This window comes from Notolabrus celidotus, chromosome 14 (genome assembly GCF_009762535.1).
Source record: "Notolabrus celidotus isolate fNotCel1 chromosome 14, fNotCel1.pri, whole genome shotgun sequence".
NCBI classification, from domain to species: Eukaryota; Metazoa; Chordata; class Actinopteri; order Labriformes; family Labridae; genus Notolabrus; species Notolabrus celidotus.
This window is the reverse complement of record NC_048285.1, coordinates 28,095,104-28,111,534: the sequence shown is the minus strand read 5'-3', so window position 1 is coordinate 28,111,534 and position 16,431 is coordinate 28,095,104. Positions and strand designations below refer to the sequence as shown.

General features: G+C 39.3%; 2 long non-coding RNA genes across 2 annotated transcripts; both read right to left on the bottom strand.

Annotated features, from left to right (window-relative positions):
* Positions 1-2,720: 2,720 nt before the first annotated feature.
* Positions 2,721-5,188, bottom strand: LOC117825768. Its single transcript, XR_004633898.1, has 2 exons — positions 5,159-5,188; positions 2,721-3,194 (listed from the first exon to the last, which is right to left on the bottom strand). It is a non-coding gene; the product is annotated as an uncharacterized LOC117825768 (long non-coding RNA).
* Positions 5,189-9,123: 3,935 nt separating this feature from the next.
* On the bottom strand, positions 9,124-13,666 carry LOC117825514. The gene is made up of 2 exons (XR_004633859.1): positions 13,522-13,666; positions 9,124-10,996 (listed from the first exon to the last, which is right to left on the bottom strand). It is a non-coding gene; the product is annotated as an uncharacterized LOC117825514 (long non-coding RNA).
* Positions 13,667-16,431: the final 2,765 nt, after the last annotated feature.

Here is a 16,431-nt window from a genome sequence, read left to right as displayed (position 1 = left end):
CACTATAAGAAAATGTCAAATGCCAATATCCGGTACTATTGATGTGCTTTATCTGGTAGTAATGTGAACTCTGATGAGAGAGCATGTTAATGTTTTTTTTAGGTCTTTCTTCATCAACCTTGTTTTCCAAATCTCCATATAACTGTAACAGCCAACAACTGAGATCTTTGGATGAGGGATTGAATTGACAATCAACACATGCTGCATGCTATAATAAATACATGCATATAACTCACACAGATTGGATGACAGGGCAGAAAATAGGCTTGTCAAGGTGAATGACACCTCATATTTCTATGTATAATTCACTGTGAATAAGCACCTGAAGCTTCACCAAAAATGAAGACAAAGTGCCTCAGTCTTCCACATTTTAAATTCAAATATGTTCTTTTTCTACATTGGCCAAACTTATCAAGATAATAGTGTGCATAATCATAATGAAATTTCATACATTTGCTCACTACTTATTGTTGTAACAAAAGTCAATGAATTTGGTATTTTATACAAAGTGCACAAGGAGCACAGAGCTCTATTTGTTTTATACCTCTACAATATTGATTGTTTAATTGCTTCAATCCAGCACCCCCAGCTTTTCAGCAAATGCACAGATCTGGAGTGACACCACAATCTGTGCTCCATGACTGGCACATCAGTGTGCTGTCAGTCAGTCTGTCAGCAGTGCAACAGTGCCATCTATGGTGGTGTAGCAAATGAGTCTGGTCATCCGTAACACAGTGATGGCTTGATTGGAGTGCACACAGTTCCCCAATCATTACCATGCCAATGAAGAATGGTTTGTCCATATTAGTAAAATGAGTGTTTTTATGCCTGACAAAACCTAATGACATGGAGAGGTGTAAGTAATGTGCTGGAACCCCATTATGTCTTGGCAACACATCTTAATAATCTCTGGACGTTGACCCTCTCTCTGCAAAAAGGACGTTCACCCTCACCACCTTTTATAAAAGGCTGCTATTAACCCTCAGATTACAGAGGCCATGAGCTCTTTTATACCTTTACATTGTACAAGAAATGTAAAATGCTGCTAGGAGATTGGAACCAACTTCAAGCAGTAATGGAGCATACAATTTTGCAATTTGCATGCTGTGATAGGTATAAAGACAAGACCATCATTGCCATTTCTTTCTTCTCAAGGTTATGGAGTACTTCCTGAAATCTTGGCTGCTGAACTTTTGAAAATGAAGGCATGTACAAGCGAAGACATTGCTTTACCACTGTTGCTCACATAAGAAAGTCACACTGTGCTCCCATTGGAGGGACGGGTATTTTTAATTAAAACAAAGTTACGTAGTTATGTAATTAAAGTCGGAATAATAACACATTCTTTAATTATGAAGTTCACTCAGTAAGGCCTCACTGATTAGATGCCCAAATATGGATGAGATTAACAAGATGTGACAGAGGAAAAAAAAGGCACTGGAGGTGCTGCAACTCTATCAGGAAATATTCTCTCTCTGGGGTTTATAGGCTTACACGGATTTGGGGGGATATTACTCATTCAATTTTCGAAGAGTGTGAAATCCCCTTCATGTAAATGAAACAATCAATATCAAATTAATAAACCTTTTAAAAGCATACTTCTTAATGATTTCCTGTAATTCAGGAGAAAGAACAGGATTGAAAATCCATATAAAACGCATTGTGTAAAGCCCCTCCTCACACATCAAATCCCAATTTTCAAATCCAATTTGAGGTTTAATCAGAAATTGCTATGCCTCCATAACCTAGTACTCATCATTGAGGAACAAAAAGCAATTTTCAGACATTCATAAATACTGCCTTTTTAAAAAATATATATTTTACATTGATTACATAAGAAAACTAGAAATTGCTGACTTGATTCAGGTAGTTAAATAAGCAAATAGGTGACAAGGGGTGGATGCATATGACGCGTTTAACTTGACACTGACATGTGGGTTCACAGGCACACTCAGTTTCTGCAGTAATGAAACCAAAAATAATTCTTGTTTCACTCTCATAATGGAATTTCAGGGCCATTACGGGCAGTGTTGCCCACCTCAGGACGGCATGAAAGCAACCCTTGACCAAAGAATGAGATTGCTTTAATTCAGTCCCACAACATACTGAAACCAAACCCATCTATTGCTTCCCAACCTGCTTCCAGTGGGTACAAAAAAAAAAGTCCATTAGGCTGCTGCAGATGTATTTCAGCAGCTTGGAAACTCCACCAAAGACATCTTTACAAGCATTCATTTTTGCCGTGTATGCTTTCTACTAAATGACCTTCCGCTCACACTGAGTCCATACTGAGCAGCAGCTTTTACAATCATATTCATGAGGCCTGTTTTATGGGACTCATAAGGCCACCTTCATCCAGGAGTATAATATGTTTGTGTGAGGGGTATAAAGCTCATAATGTGTAATAAAATATGTCCTTTAATGAACTTATTGAAAGATTGAGGCGCCCAGGCTGCCATAAGTATGGGGCACATAAAGAATGGCTAATGGCAACTTACTCTACGACTGCTTTTAGGGAAAGTGATCTGTCTGGTCATCACCTTTATAAACTAAACACAATGCTTGTCAAAGATCATGCAACCAAAGCTCTCATGGATTATTTTCATGCCATGTTGGAATGTTTTACCTCTACAACATGCATGCAACAAGGGCTTTAAAAGTTCATGCAAAAAAAACCTAATTATTCACTATGTCAATGAAGAAATATTGATCCAAAAGAGTTATCATCCTTTCATATTTAATTTTGAACTTGAGTTTGCAATGAGTTTGATCCAGGGTAATTTTTTGTCAAACCTAACCTTCTGAAATCTGTTGCATGCCATGAATCTGACCGGCACATGATGGATGATAGCGGTGAAGGAGCTGAGAGGACTGGTGGACAGGGCAGACCCTCACACCTGAGCAGCCAGGGATGGCTTGGCCACATGCTGTTTGCATCATTACACAGACTCAGCCTGGACCTCTGGTGCCGCCCTGATTGATGGGCTCCACCAGGCCAAACGGCCCAATGGAGGCGTTCCATCCCGGCTGTAGCCCAGCCCATCCATCTTGAGTCCCTAGTAGAGAGTCACGTTACTGTACGTCTCGTCTGGGGCTGGGCTGCTCAGCCTTAATCCGGCTCCCTGATTAAATGGGCCGCAGGGTGCAGTGAGAGCAGGACTCAATATTGTAAGGTAAATTGCCAGTGACAAAACCTGGAAGTGGGAAGAATGCAACACAAAATGAATAAAACACAAATGTCTGTTTGTTGTGATCACCACATCCACCACCACCTGGAGAGGATGATGAAGACGAAGAAAACACTTAATGTGCAAAAAGCAGAAATGTGGCTTACCATGCATGTGAAAGTCTACTTACTACCCAAAGGGTACATTAGAGGCAAGACAAGGGAAGTTTATTTATATAGCACGTTTTGGCTACAAGGCAACTCAAAGCACCTCACACAAGACATTAAAAGGATCAGACAAAGGTCAGAGCACATCATATCACATCTAGACAGGACCACTGTTACCTAAAACCTAATATTATAGACACTGAAAGTAGAACCAGGATGGTTAATAAACCAGTATAACAGGTAAACTCTGCTGTGTGCATGAGGATCATCTGATCATTAATGATTATTTATGGGTTAAAAAGGCTGCATTAAACAGACAGACTCATTCAAAAGAGTGCAAAATCGTTTTTAAAATATAAATAAAATGCAGTTAACAGCAGAAGCTTTGTTTCATTAACTGTATATTTATATAATGACATGTTATTATGTTGCTCATGTGAAAAGTCATTTTCCTTTTAAATAGAAAATTGTTTCCCTGCACATTTTGAGGGAAAGTGGCTGCATTGTGTTCACACCATGAATTAAGTGATTAAGTATGAATACACAAAAGAATTGGGAGAGTTTTTTTTTTTTTTTTTTACACAATTGATACAGACAAAATATTGCTTTTCTTTTTACCATTTTCCCATGCTGCCTACAATACACATTGCTATAAATGTTTTAAAGAGACTAAAATGTTAAAACGTTTCCATGACTAAACAGATTTTCAAATAAAGGATTATGGTATTGTGCATAATGTGTTCAAAACCCACTTTGCTGATGGTAATAGATGGCATGATCCTAATAATGGTTTTGAAGCAACATTTAGGGGAGAACGGGGTTAGTTGTCACACTTTTTACTGTTTTGATGATCACTCATCATCAAAACATCTTTCAATAGTCATTCCTACATTAAATTGAAGCTTAAGGTGTTGGCTTGAAATGTGTATCCCTCTCATTTTCCAACTCATTTTAACAAAGAGGCAATTAACAATCAAAGACACTCTGACACATTGTGACAACCAACCCCATCATGGGGATGGTTGTCACACACTATGGGGTTGGTTGTCACACACTATGGGGTTGGTTGTCACACACTATGGGGTTGGTTGTCACACACTATGGGGTTGGTTGTCACATACTATGGGGTTGGTTGTCATACACTATGGGGTTGGTTGTCACACTCTATGGGGTTGGTTGTCATACACTATGGGGTTGGTTGTCACACACTATGGGGTTGGTTGTCACACACTATGGGGGTGGTTGTTACAATGGTATTTTAATGGGAAAAATATTTTAAAAAAGGCAATAAGGCAGAACTAAATTTTAAAGTTTAATTGCACTGACAAGTGATAGGCCTACATGACTTAATGCATTTTAACATAAAATGAGCAAGGAACATGAACAGGAAACACATCTTTAGGCCAGCCTATATAACAACATAAAGAACAAAACAAATAGGCCGAACAATAATGGCCGACTCAACTAGGCTACATGCAGTCACTGTCTGAGTTACAGTGATGCCAAATGTAGGGTCTGAGCACTCCAACTCATTTCACCATGCATGATTTTGCCAACATAGGGGCTGGTTGTTACATGTGACAACCAACCCCAAAGAGAATGTGACGACCAACCCCAACTGGGTTTTTTTGCTAGCATCAAGGCTAACAACCATCTAACAAGTAGTTAGCTAGCTAATAAAAATCTAAACTATAGCTTTCCCCTCACACTTTGTAAAGGTAACACTCGTTTTGTTATAAACCCATCGTTTAAAAGCCTAGAAGAAAAATACTGAGGAGCTGAATATTTACAATTTGACATGAAAAACACAAAAAGTCCTCTCACCTCAAGTTCAGCTGTCTTACTCCAGAGAAGACTATGTAGGTGAGCTCTGATCCTAATTCTGGAAATGTCCATACCCCAATTTGAGAGACAGCGCCCTCTGGTGGCGAGATATAACGAGTGTGCCAACCAACCCGTGTGACAACCAACCCCGTTCTCCCCTACTGAATAAACTTAGATTGAATTAGTTTGTAATCAGATTTTTGTATTGGATTATTGCACAGCAAAGTATGGCTGCTTTTTCTGGCTGTTTTTGCCAAAAATAAAAGATGATGATTCGAGTCATATCAGCAGTGGATAATATCTATTTTGTTCTCATCTCCTATCACAGAGGGAGGGACATGACTTGCCCACTGAAAGCCATTCCCGCAATTTACCCAAAATGACTTCTCCCAAATTTCTGACAGAGCACTTGATACCCATAGCAGGGCATGCATCAACACTCAGCCTGTGAGATCATTTTCAGTGCATGACAATTACAGACGAGCCATTTCTCCATCCACAGGGAAGGAATGACTATAAGAAATGAATGCCTTCTCCTCTGCCCCTTTGGATGCTCTTCCCTTGCAGCCAGATGCAGCAACCAGATGCACACAGCTTGTCTGCTACCTTGCCGCTTCAATAACTCTCATTACGGTAATTGTTGCTTAATGTTTTCATAATCTGCTGCTTACAGGAAAATGTTTTCCTTTCTCTAATACCATCGCTGCCTCCCCATGGTCCCACTCTCAATGCTATTTTTAAAAATTCCCTCTTTCATTTTTTTTCATGCCTATAATGAATCGGGAACTGTCCCAGCTGGCTGCTTTCCCTGATCGAAGAAAGTCTCTGGCAGAGAAGCTGCTGGTTTGAATGAGCGACAGAGCCATCAGAGAAAGGCCAATGGATTCCTCTCTTCTGATTTAATGAGTCACTCACATGCCATGTTGGCACCAGCTCCCAGCATCTGGCACTTGGGTGGCCATGCACATTCACAGAGTTTACTTACATTTCACCTCTGCCGTTACTCAGAATGAGTGATTGCCTACTTAGCCTTGCTCTACGGGGCGTTTCCATCCTAAAAACACATACACTCACTTTGGTGGAGTGATAATCTAAGCCTCACAAGGTACAAATGAACTCTATTACAGCCTGCATATGGGCACAGGAAATGCTTTATTTTACATGTCAAGATTTGTGCACACCCTGGAGGGTTAATTAGTGGGCAATTACTGTTAAAAACCTGTATTTCCAGTTTTCTGAATCAGCTGAATCAGCCAGTTATCACCTTTATAATCAGTGATTCTGAACAGGGACATGTCAGACAATTTCATAAAGACTGATTCCTACCTGGCACACCTCACAACTTAAAGCTGCTGTTGGTAGTCACAGAGTAAACATCTGTTCAGAGAGAGGGACTTCAAATGTCAACACTATCCCTCCCAACCAGATTTCCTCTTAGCCCCATTACAGATTGGCGTGTGCAGTCATGATAGTGCTGGACTCATCACCAATCGGAGGACGTAGTAGGGGCCGCCCCCTAACCAATCAGGACAGAGGATTGGAGATTAGCTATGATTGGTCCGTCATAACGGGAACAAGGGGAATAATAACATTAGTGCATACAAAGGCATTGGAAAACGCAGAGAATAGTCTGAAATTACTCCACTTACCGGTGAGTACCGATGAGCATTATGACCTTTTCTCCAAACCCAGCAGAAAAAAAGCAATGTTTTTTTTCACCATTTTGCGTAAAATAGGAGGATTCAAAGGATTCAAAGGTTTTTATTGTCAATTTTCACTGTATATACGAGACATACAGGAAAAACAAGATGCTGTTTCTCTCTTCCAGCTTTTAAATATCTAAAATTGAGATATAAAATACAATAAAATATAATAAAATACAGTTCTATAAAAACATCCTATGTACAGTACACAGTGCAGGTAGTGCAGTGACGGTTTAAAAATGGACAATGAAAATAGATAGCAGTGCAAATTATATTAAGGTGCAGACAGTATTCGAGATAAGTAAATGATTAAGTAAATGGTTAATGTGCAAAAGATAGATTGTTATAGATTGATTGATAGATTGTTAGGCTTGGATTGCCTTGTTAAGTTGATTTGCTGTTTGTCAATGTTTTATGGTTGATACATGTTGTGGTGTGAATAAAAAGAACATTTACAGTGTTCTGATTAAAGTCACCTCACAGCTCTTTATTATTTGCACAATGTAACTACTTTGGCTCGATAACATTTTGTAAATCGTTTGATTATATTTTTATTATTTGAAGTAATATTCTACAGCAATCACTTTAAAGACATAGCACTGCACTGCAATTAAAGCTTGAAGTTTGTTCGAACATTAATAAGTATTCAGAGCTCTGCTGGCTCATTTTAGTTATGATTTTTTTGTGTAAAACATGCAAAATAAGCATAGACTGTATAAAATCTGGACGTAGTATCCATGACGTCACCCATCTGTTTCTGAAGCGCTGTTTTGTGGCCAATTGTTGGCAGCAGCCATATTGCTGCTATTGAGCAATTGTGACGTAAAGAGGCGGGCTTTGAGCCTCCTAGCCAACAGCTACAGTGTTCCCGCCTGTCAGTCAAGTCAGCTGTGCCTCTCATTGGAAGACTCATAATCTCAATATCTTTGAAATTGCCATATTAGAAAAAAAATCACTCCCTGTACAGTGTGTGCCGATCGAGAAATGAGCTATCCAGACTACACTCGTCTTTTGTACCAGGCTGTAAACATGTTTATTTCTGCTGCTGGTGTGTATGTGGTTTCCAGTACTTCCGGAGCCAGCCTCAAGCGGATCCTCGATGAACTGCAGTTTTTAACACTTCCTCATTGGACTCATATTTTTAGACTGGAGGTTGCCGCTTGTGTAAAACATGCAGAATAAGTAAATGCAGAAGAAAAATGCACTTCTCAGTTGCCCCCTCTGCTGAAGTCAGCGCTGAAATCTTTACGTTGAATGATAGACTTTAGCATCAACAAAAGTATTGATCAAAATATTTGAAATCTGTTACACAATAAACCCCTGGGTTTGCCACAAGCAATAACGATAAGTAACCAATCCATCCGTGGATCCCTCATTTATCTCTAATTATCTCACATGTGCGTTCTGCCTGGCCGTGACATTTAGCAAGGGCTTCCCAGTAAGTCAAAGGGTGGGCCGAGATGCCATTAGGTGATAAGGTTCATTTATTGTGGGGCTCTCATCAGCACATTTTCCTGCCTTAAGGCATAAAATACAATCCACACTGATTAGCATCAGGCCCATATCAGGAGAACATAATAGCCACAGTCTGAAGGTGAACCTTTTGAGGGCACAATCTTTACTCAGTGCAGACAAATGCTACAGATTCTTTGCAGTCAGTGGATTATCTCCCGGGCTTTGTGTCCTCAGAGGTGATCACACAGGGGAGGGATGCAGTTGTTTTGTATTCACGCAATGTTAAGGTAGAATTTAACCATTAAGTAAAGGCATGTCCTTCATACTTATAGTTTGTACCTTGATGTAATGTTGCTGTCAAGGTTTCTTAATTGATATAAAGACAAATTAGAATAGAGCCAGCCAAGTGTTTCACCAGACACAGTAATTGAAATGAACCAGCCCCATGTTTGCCCTTGAGAACAAGTGCCTTCAAAAACAGGAAAAAACAACACTGTATGTTTGTTTTCATCGGAAGCACCGCTGATAAGCGTCCTGTATCTGTTTCCCATTGTAATGCGGCGTTACAGAGGATATGAAGATAAAAATATGCTTTTTCTTTCACAATGCTTTGCTAGCTTGCTCTCAGATGCGATTCATTACAAGCTGCAGGAACACAATTTAATAATGAAGTTGATTATGTAAGAGTAACCACCTCCAGCGTTGTTAGTGGATGTAATGGTTAGGATAGCTAATTAGTTGGGTTGGTTGTCTTTGATTTATATAGTCTTTCCTATCATTCCTTAATCAGCTGAAAGCAATGATCCATGAGCAGACAAAACCCATTTAATTACAAAGCCCGTGATCGTGACAGAAATGCCAAGCTCTGAGAAGGGTGTTTAAAGCTGACACAAGATTGTCACATTTTCTACATTGATAATTCAGATAATTGAGTCTTAATTTGACTCATCACATTGTTTAGGGAGTATCAAGACAACATACGAGTGAATCATTTAGTTAGAGCGGAACATTTAGGAGCTAGACAATAAATCACTTATGTAAGAGAGTGTCTGCCGTCGATGCAGATCTGTTTACTACAGCATATCAGATATTGGCCGCCCAATGTGTTAATAAACAGGCACAGAATTAGCTTTGATTCTGGACTAATCTAAAGTGGGTGATTTTTCTTTTTAACATTTTAAGATAAAATGTGTGTCAGCATAGAATGCAGCAGATTCACAGACAGCAAACACAGACAGATAAGTGGCATTTCCTTATGTTACAGAGCTGGGATCATTTTGCCTCTACGAACACAAAACAAACAGAGGAGCAGCTGTCTGTTAGTGTCTAAAAAGAGCAGCCGAGGAGAGGTCAGGAGGGACATCAGTTCGATCAGTGGCAAGGGAGTCGGAAAGAGACAGAACACAAAACTCAAAGAGATATGTTGAGAAAATCAATAAGCAAAAGAACTGCGATGAACAAGTTATGACAGATGGACACACACATGCACACTCTCTCTCACCCAGACTGTGCAAACATCGTTCACACTGGTGTGTTGCAGAGCCAAGTTTCGTTTGCTGTTATCCTTTTGGAAATCACAACCATATGAGGACAATATGTTGAATTAAAGACAAGTTTTGTTTTTAGAGTGATTTGGAAGGAGATAGATCGTTCCTTATGTAAGCCAGATTTTTTAGAAAAGGGCAGATTTAAATTTCCTTGCTACAGTAAAGCTTGGTGACATGGTAACATTGCACCAGGCGGCTCCCTACGATTTCTCTAATTGGGACACACAGCATGAACATGATTCATGTCGGATTACACACTTTTTGGCTGAGCTGAAGTAAAACAACTACTTATTGTGCAGTGTGTGTAATTAATGTACAAGTAGAGGAAATGCACAAAATGAAAATATCATGTTACAGTTCACTTAAGGGCAGGAAATGTTGCCTTAGGATTATTATACAGGTTTGAAAACCAGAATGCTTCTAGCATGAAAAGGCTGATCCATTTAAAGCTCAGACAAAACTGACAGAGCTGTGGTACAATAAACTATTTCTCATCTAGAATGTAATGAATAGCAACACCTACAAGCTCATCCTATTTTGACATGAGCTGTGGTTCTTTCTTGCAGTGTACTTTCGTTTTAGAGGAGCTTTATTTTTCACATCTGCTTTATAAAGTTACCCACTGATTTAATCCATACTGCCTCCTTTGCTCCCTGGAAGGTCTTCAGCTGTTGGAGTAAAGGTCATCATGAATTTGTTAACCTTGCAGTATTCTGTCAGCTATTTCACAGCCTTGGAAATACCTAAAAGATGGATTTTGTTTGAAACACACTCAAGGTTAATCCTCTGCAATAAAATAAGCTAGATTAAATATACAGGTGTGTCATTGGTCGTCCAAACCTTCTGACATGCCTTGTTATAAGCACAAATGTTTGTTTCTTTCCTGTCTTTAAAAAAAACAAACGTCTTTCAGTAAGTAAGGTTGGATTAGTATCGGTCTTGTAGAAAAAAAATAATAGATTTGTTTTCCATCCAGTTTGTAACCATGGCAAAGACATCATCATCATGCCAGAGCATCTGAGTCCCTGCAGCAGGGAGCAGCAGGGCATGCGAAGATCAGCAGTCCACGATTCCTCCCACTGTCTCGCTGTTGTTCACAATACAAGGGCACCTCTGACCAGAGGACGCCCAGCCTGAAACACAGAGAAGCCTTAACAGAACTCTCTATAACACTGCTCAAACACAGCTATTGGCAATTATACTTTCACGCTCAATTTTAGTGGTGCTGAGAATGTGAAGGGATGTAACACATTGCTATTTGTAGGTTTCCACTGTTTTTCAATGATAAAAAAGACTGCTTTGGTTGGTAAAAATGAATGCTAACATATGGTTTTGGTGTCAAAGACTCATATCAAGTAGCTTGGAGACTATCTGATTCAACCATTGCATGGAGGATTTCATTCTACACAAGGCTGAGACACCAATTTCATTACTAACAGTAGCACCAGCAGACCAATGCAGCCACAAGACCCTGTATTTTGAGTGGGGGTGTGTCTGCAATCACATACAGTCTCGCTAGCTATATTTATACTCCAAGGCAATGCAAACATGTTTGATTGAAAGTAACAAGTTCACTCCAGAGGTTGTTCGAAGTTCTGCAAGAAACATAAATTACCAGCTACAGGAAGAGCCGAAGAGAAACGTAGGAGGGAAAGTGGGTTCACTAAAGATAGTTAACTCGAACACTTCATCAACAATTCATCATTTAAATAATACACTGGACTACACAAACTGCTCATATCAAACAATGTTAGAGTATCTGAGGGTAGATTTTTTTGTCCCCTTTAAAACCGGCACTCAGAGCCGCTTCCCTTGATCATTCATTTTTGTCGGCTGAGTTGATTAAGCATTATTTTCCTCATGCTATTATTAGTCCACGCTTTCAGTTTCATCAGAAACTCCAAAGCTATTTCATGATAATCTCTGGGATGACATTGAGATGATATTACACAGTGGGTTCCACGCCTGCACATTGCCAAAGCCTCTACAGTGAGGCAGCACAGCGTCAATGCATTACAGTGCATCTAATATAGCCTGCACAGCATGGGTATCACTGAGAGATATGTGGCTCATTAAATTGTAATTTCATATGTACTTGGACTATTCTTTGAAGGGAAACTGTCGACCTCTGATATTGTCTTCACCTCCTGGAGCAGAGGTTTGTGGGAACACTAATGGTCCGTTACTCTGATTTAAATCTGTGTGACAAAAGCACCTTTCCTGTTATTACCTTTTCCAGAAATATGCAGTGGAATTGTCGTCTGTCTGCTATAACTGTATAATTTCTATCAATCATCCGAGGGGGGATTGTCAAGCAAGGCACAATGATATGAGAGAGAAGGATCAGGGCAAATCCTGGGAGGACAAAAACATGTTTATTGCTTTTTATCTTGTTTCTTTAACGCATGGCACATCAAACATCACGTGCACTGGAATACATCACAGAAATACAGCGTGTTCAATGAGCTTCTTTGTTAGTTCGTGACCCACTTCAAAACATTATTAACGAGGGATCTCTTGATTTTCATTAAAAGGAGAGGCATGTTCATTTGCCCTGCCCCTTGCATTTATCAGACAAAGGGTGAATCGGGTGCTTCCCATTACAGTTTTAAAATAGCTCTTAATTAAAATCAAGGCAATTCAATTAAGATGAGCTTAAGATTCATGTATGTTAATTACAAAATGAAATGGTAGGTAAGCAAATTGGCAAGAAAGGACGCCTCAAGTGCTGTTCTGTTATCACAGCCTGTACCTCGGTTGTTACTGGAGACATTAAATGTCATGTTAACACCTACACAAAAGGCAAAGAGTCTGTGAAAATATCACATTTTCAAGAACAGGACAATGCAAAACAAAGGATCCCCCATTGTTACCAGTAGGAAAGTATTCCTTTTATGAGGTTGACATTTTACTAAAATGATTGCAATTTATCTCCAAATTATTCTATACACTGGCGGAACGGTTAGTGTAGTGTAAAAAAAGCAATCTCAGGCTCAGGCAAAGTGCTCAAAATAAAATTAATAGCAGTATAATATGCTCTCATAACACCTTTGACTGGGTGCCAGGATGCAGCCATCACAGAGCAGTTAATCCTTTTTGTCATGAATGTCAGTTACTTAATGCGCTTTCTCTAAGTTCATTAATTGAATGCAGCACGAGTATAACATTTTCACATCAAGGTGTTTTGTGTGAATATATCCTCAAATAACATGAGTTTTACATTCACACCCAGCTCAAAGTGACAGAAGAAGTGACTCATGTTGTCATGGAAGGGAATTGCAGGTGTTGTGAAAGTGACACACCTCTGAGGTTGTGAAAAAGGAGCATGCAAACTGTCAGATGACTATTGACCAACAGATGGCGTCCTATTAAAAATAGCATATTCACGGTTGTGACGTAAGGCCGCATTTTTAGTTGCTGCAAGTTATTTTCTTGGCTGAGCAGGGCTTAAAATGCTATCATGTAGATTGTTGATATTTCAGCTGAATTAGATAGCCATGGTCACTGTCAGAAAATACTTTGTGTGGAGTAGTTTGCTGGACTGATTCAGGAAACTGAAGGTTTAATCATAACAAGCCACCAAAAGAGTGGAGTGCCAAAGGACAACTGCAAGATGGGATTCATTGAATGAACAAAAAGACAAAAACAAAAGAATTACTGTAACAGAGTCCTTCAGTGGAAGATTAAACAAAGAAATATTCAAGAAAAACAAAGAGGATGAGGTCTTTTAAACTCTAGCATAACCATGTGGAACACATTGTGCAGGTTGAAGATGTTCTCACACAGAAACAGGGGATGCTACTGGGAAGGTGACCGTAATCAGGCACAGGTGAGACAATCAAAGCACAGGTGAAAGCAATAAAAACAGGGCACACAATCACAGGAGCTGGAACAGGCACAAAGGCAGAAAGTACAACAGATAAGATAAGATAAGAGAGGAAAAGATAGCTGGACTCTTAAATTGAATACAAATACAAAAATACCCAGACTACTGGGGCTAATACATGATGAAGCAAATTCTGCAAATGAGAAGAGACCAAAAATTTCAGCAATACTTTTGGAACGACGTTAATGCTTCTTCTTTAATACTTTCAAGCTTAAACTCTTAGAATTATAATACAATTTATTTCTCCATAAGCATTTATCTGATAGACAGGCAAATTCACATTTATTCCATAAGCCTAAGGCTTCTTCGAAACATATTTATATTGTACATAGCATCAGTCTATTGTGCCACTGTTTTGCTTTCCCAAAGAAATTAATTAATAAGGTCAAAGCTTGGGTTGTTATGAGTTCATCCTTACCTGACCAGAATTAAGTGGTGAGTCAGAGCTCTCAGTCTGATGGAGCTGCTGCTGCAGGCAAACTGAAGGTATTTTCATGGGGTGAGACAAGCTGACTGTCTAGTGCTGGAGCTTGGATGGTGAGTCATGGTTAAGTTTTAGCTTGTTTGTGATTTGTAGAATTACACCTTTTCTAAACAAGCAGGAAAACAAACTATCAGGAAGATCAGTTCTTCTGTTTTTTACATGATTCCTGAACCAGGAAAATTCCAATTTGAGACTTCGGTAGGATTTATAAGAATTTGAAGGTTCTCTTGTTCTTACTTCAGAAAAAGAGTAACTTTAAATCATTTATAAATGTGTTCAAAGCTTTAAAGCTACTGATGTTGGTAGGAATGGTGTAAAGAACGGTCATAATACCAATCAGTACTCATTGGTAAGTGAAGTAATTTGAGATAATGGCGAAATCTCTGCGTTTTCCAGTGCCTTTGTATCAAGCAATGTTATTATTCCCTTTGTTCCCATTATGACGGACCAATCAGTGCTAATCTCCAATCCTCTGTCCTGATTGGTTAAGGGGTGGCCCTTACTACGTCCCCAGATTGGTTATGAGTCCGGCACTATCATGATTGCATATGCCGATGTTGTATCAGCTCATACCACACATCATGCACACACACATATACACAGCACACTTAAAACATGAAACACACATACATTAACAAACACACACACACACACACACACACGATTTTATCTTCCTCTACTTTAGTTTATTTTATCTTCCTTATTCTCACCTTTCTTCCTTTTTCTCTACTTTATCTTTATTTATTTACCTCTTGTTTCATTTTATTATATTTTTTTTCTTTACCTCTTTATTTCTCTACTTCCTTATTTCTTTATTATTTATTTTGGTGCCTTGGTCCACAGTATCCTCTAACCTCTTGAGTCCTCTGCCTCCCTCCTCCTCCCTCCACCACAGATCAACAATGGACAGAAAAGGGTTACAACACCCTGAGCTGTCCCAGCAGGCTCAAGACTCACCTTAGCCTTAGCCTGATCTGTGTTGTGGGGCTAAGAGGAAATCTGGTTCTGAGGGATAATGTTGACATTTGAAGTCCCTCTCTCTGAACAGATGTTTCCTCTGTGACTACCAACGGCAGCTTTAAGTTATAAATGCAAAGATGTCACACGACTTATTAAGATGACTTTTTTTGCAAGAGTTCAACCAAAACAGTTTAAGACAAAGTCCCCATGACATCCATGACATTTTAATCGGGGTGTAACAGGTCAAAAGTTCATCTGTAGATTACAAACCGATGCTACTGTGATGTTCATTAACAGTTTCCTCAACCTGTCCTGTAATATCTAAATCAGAGCAGCTCACATTGTGCCGTTCTTTCTCGGTACAGAGCAGACACCAGTTGACCTTCTCACTGTGTTCGCTATCATAATACGATCTGAAAAGGTCACAGAGGACTACACTCATACTAATGACATTTGTCCAGGCTGATAGGACTGGAGCTGTAGTTACACACTTTATATTAAATAAAGAAAAAAAAGATAATCTTTACTCTAGGCAGTGTTTGTACACACGAAACTCAGGTAGGCTGTCAATTCTACTTTTCTCCACAGAGGTAGAAGCCGTTATTGGAGAGAGGTTTGTGTAACTGTTTTTGACTTGTTGTGCTTCTTATATAGATGTTTCATTTGGACGCTGCAGGTAGGCCTCGAATGAACCAGCTTTAATTTGGCACCATTTGTATGCAGATTGGCAGGTCTGTGTTAATGTCAATAGAACACATTAATGCGCCCTCATGTTTTGGACGGGACGCTGCCGGTTTGAGGTTTTATTTGATTAAGCATTTGACAGATTTACTGGTTTGGGATAAAGATTAATTGATCAGTCAATAATTATCTTGCTGTGCATGTAAATTAAAAATCCTGTTCCGCTCCTTGTACTCCTCACACCTTGAACCCCTGGATGAGGGCTTTGGCTGTGCTTGACTGCAAAGGACATACATCTCTTATTTGACTTTCATTCACACTTTTGTTGGAGGTTATTATACCATAGGAGGAATTAACACTTTAAGTGATCCCTGCTTATGAGTGTGTGTCATTAACAGTCACATAATTAAGAAATACATCTCATTTTCATGCCAGCAGTTTTCAGTGAGGTCTCACCTTTGAATACAAAGTGTAATAATGACTTGTAAGTATATGTAAGTGCTGTAAGGGAGTCTTAGCTGGGTATTTGGATATCAGCAGAATACATTGACTGTAAA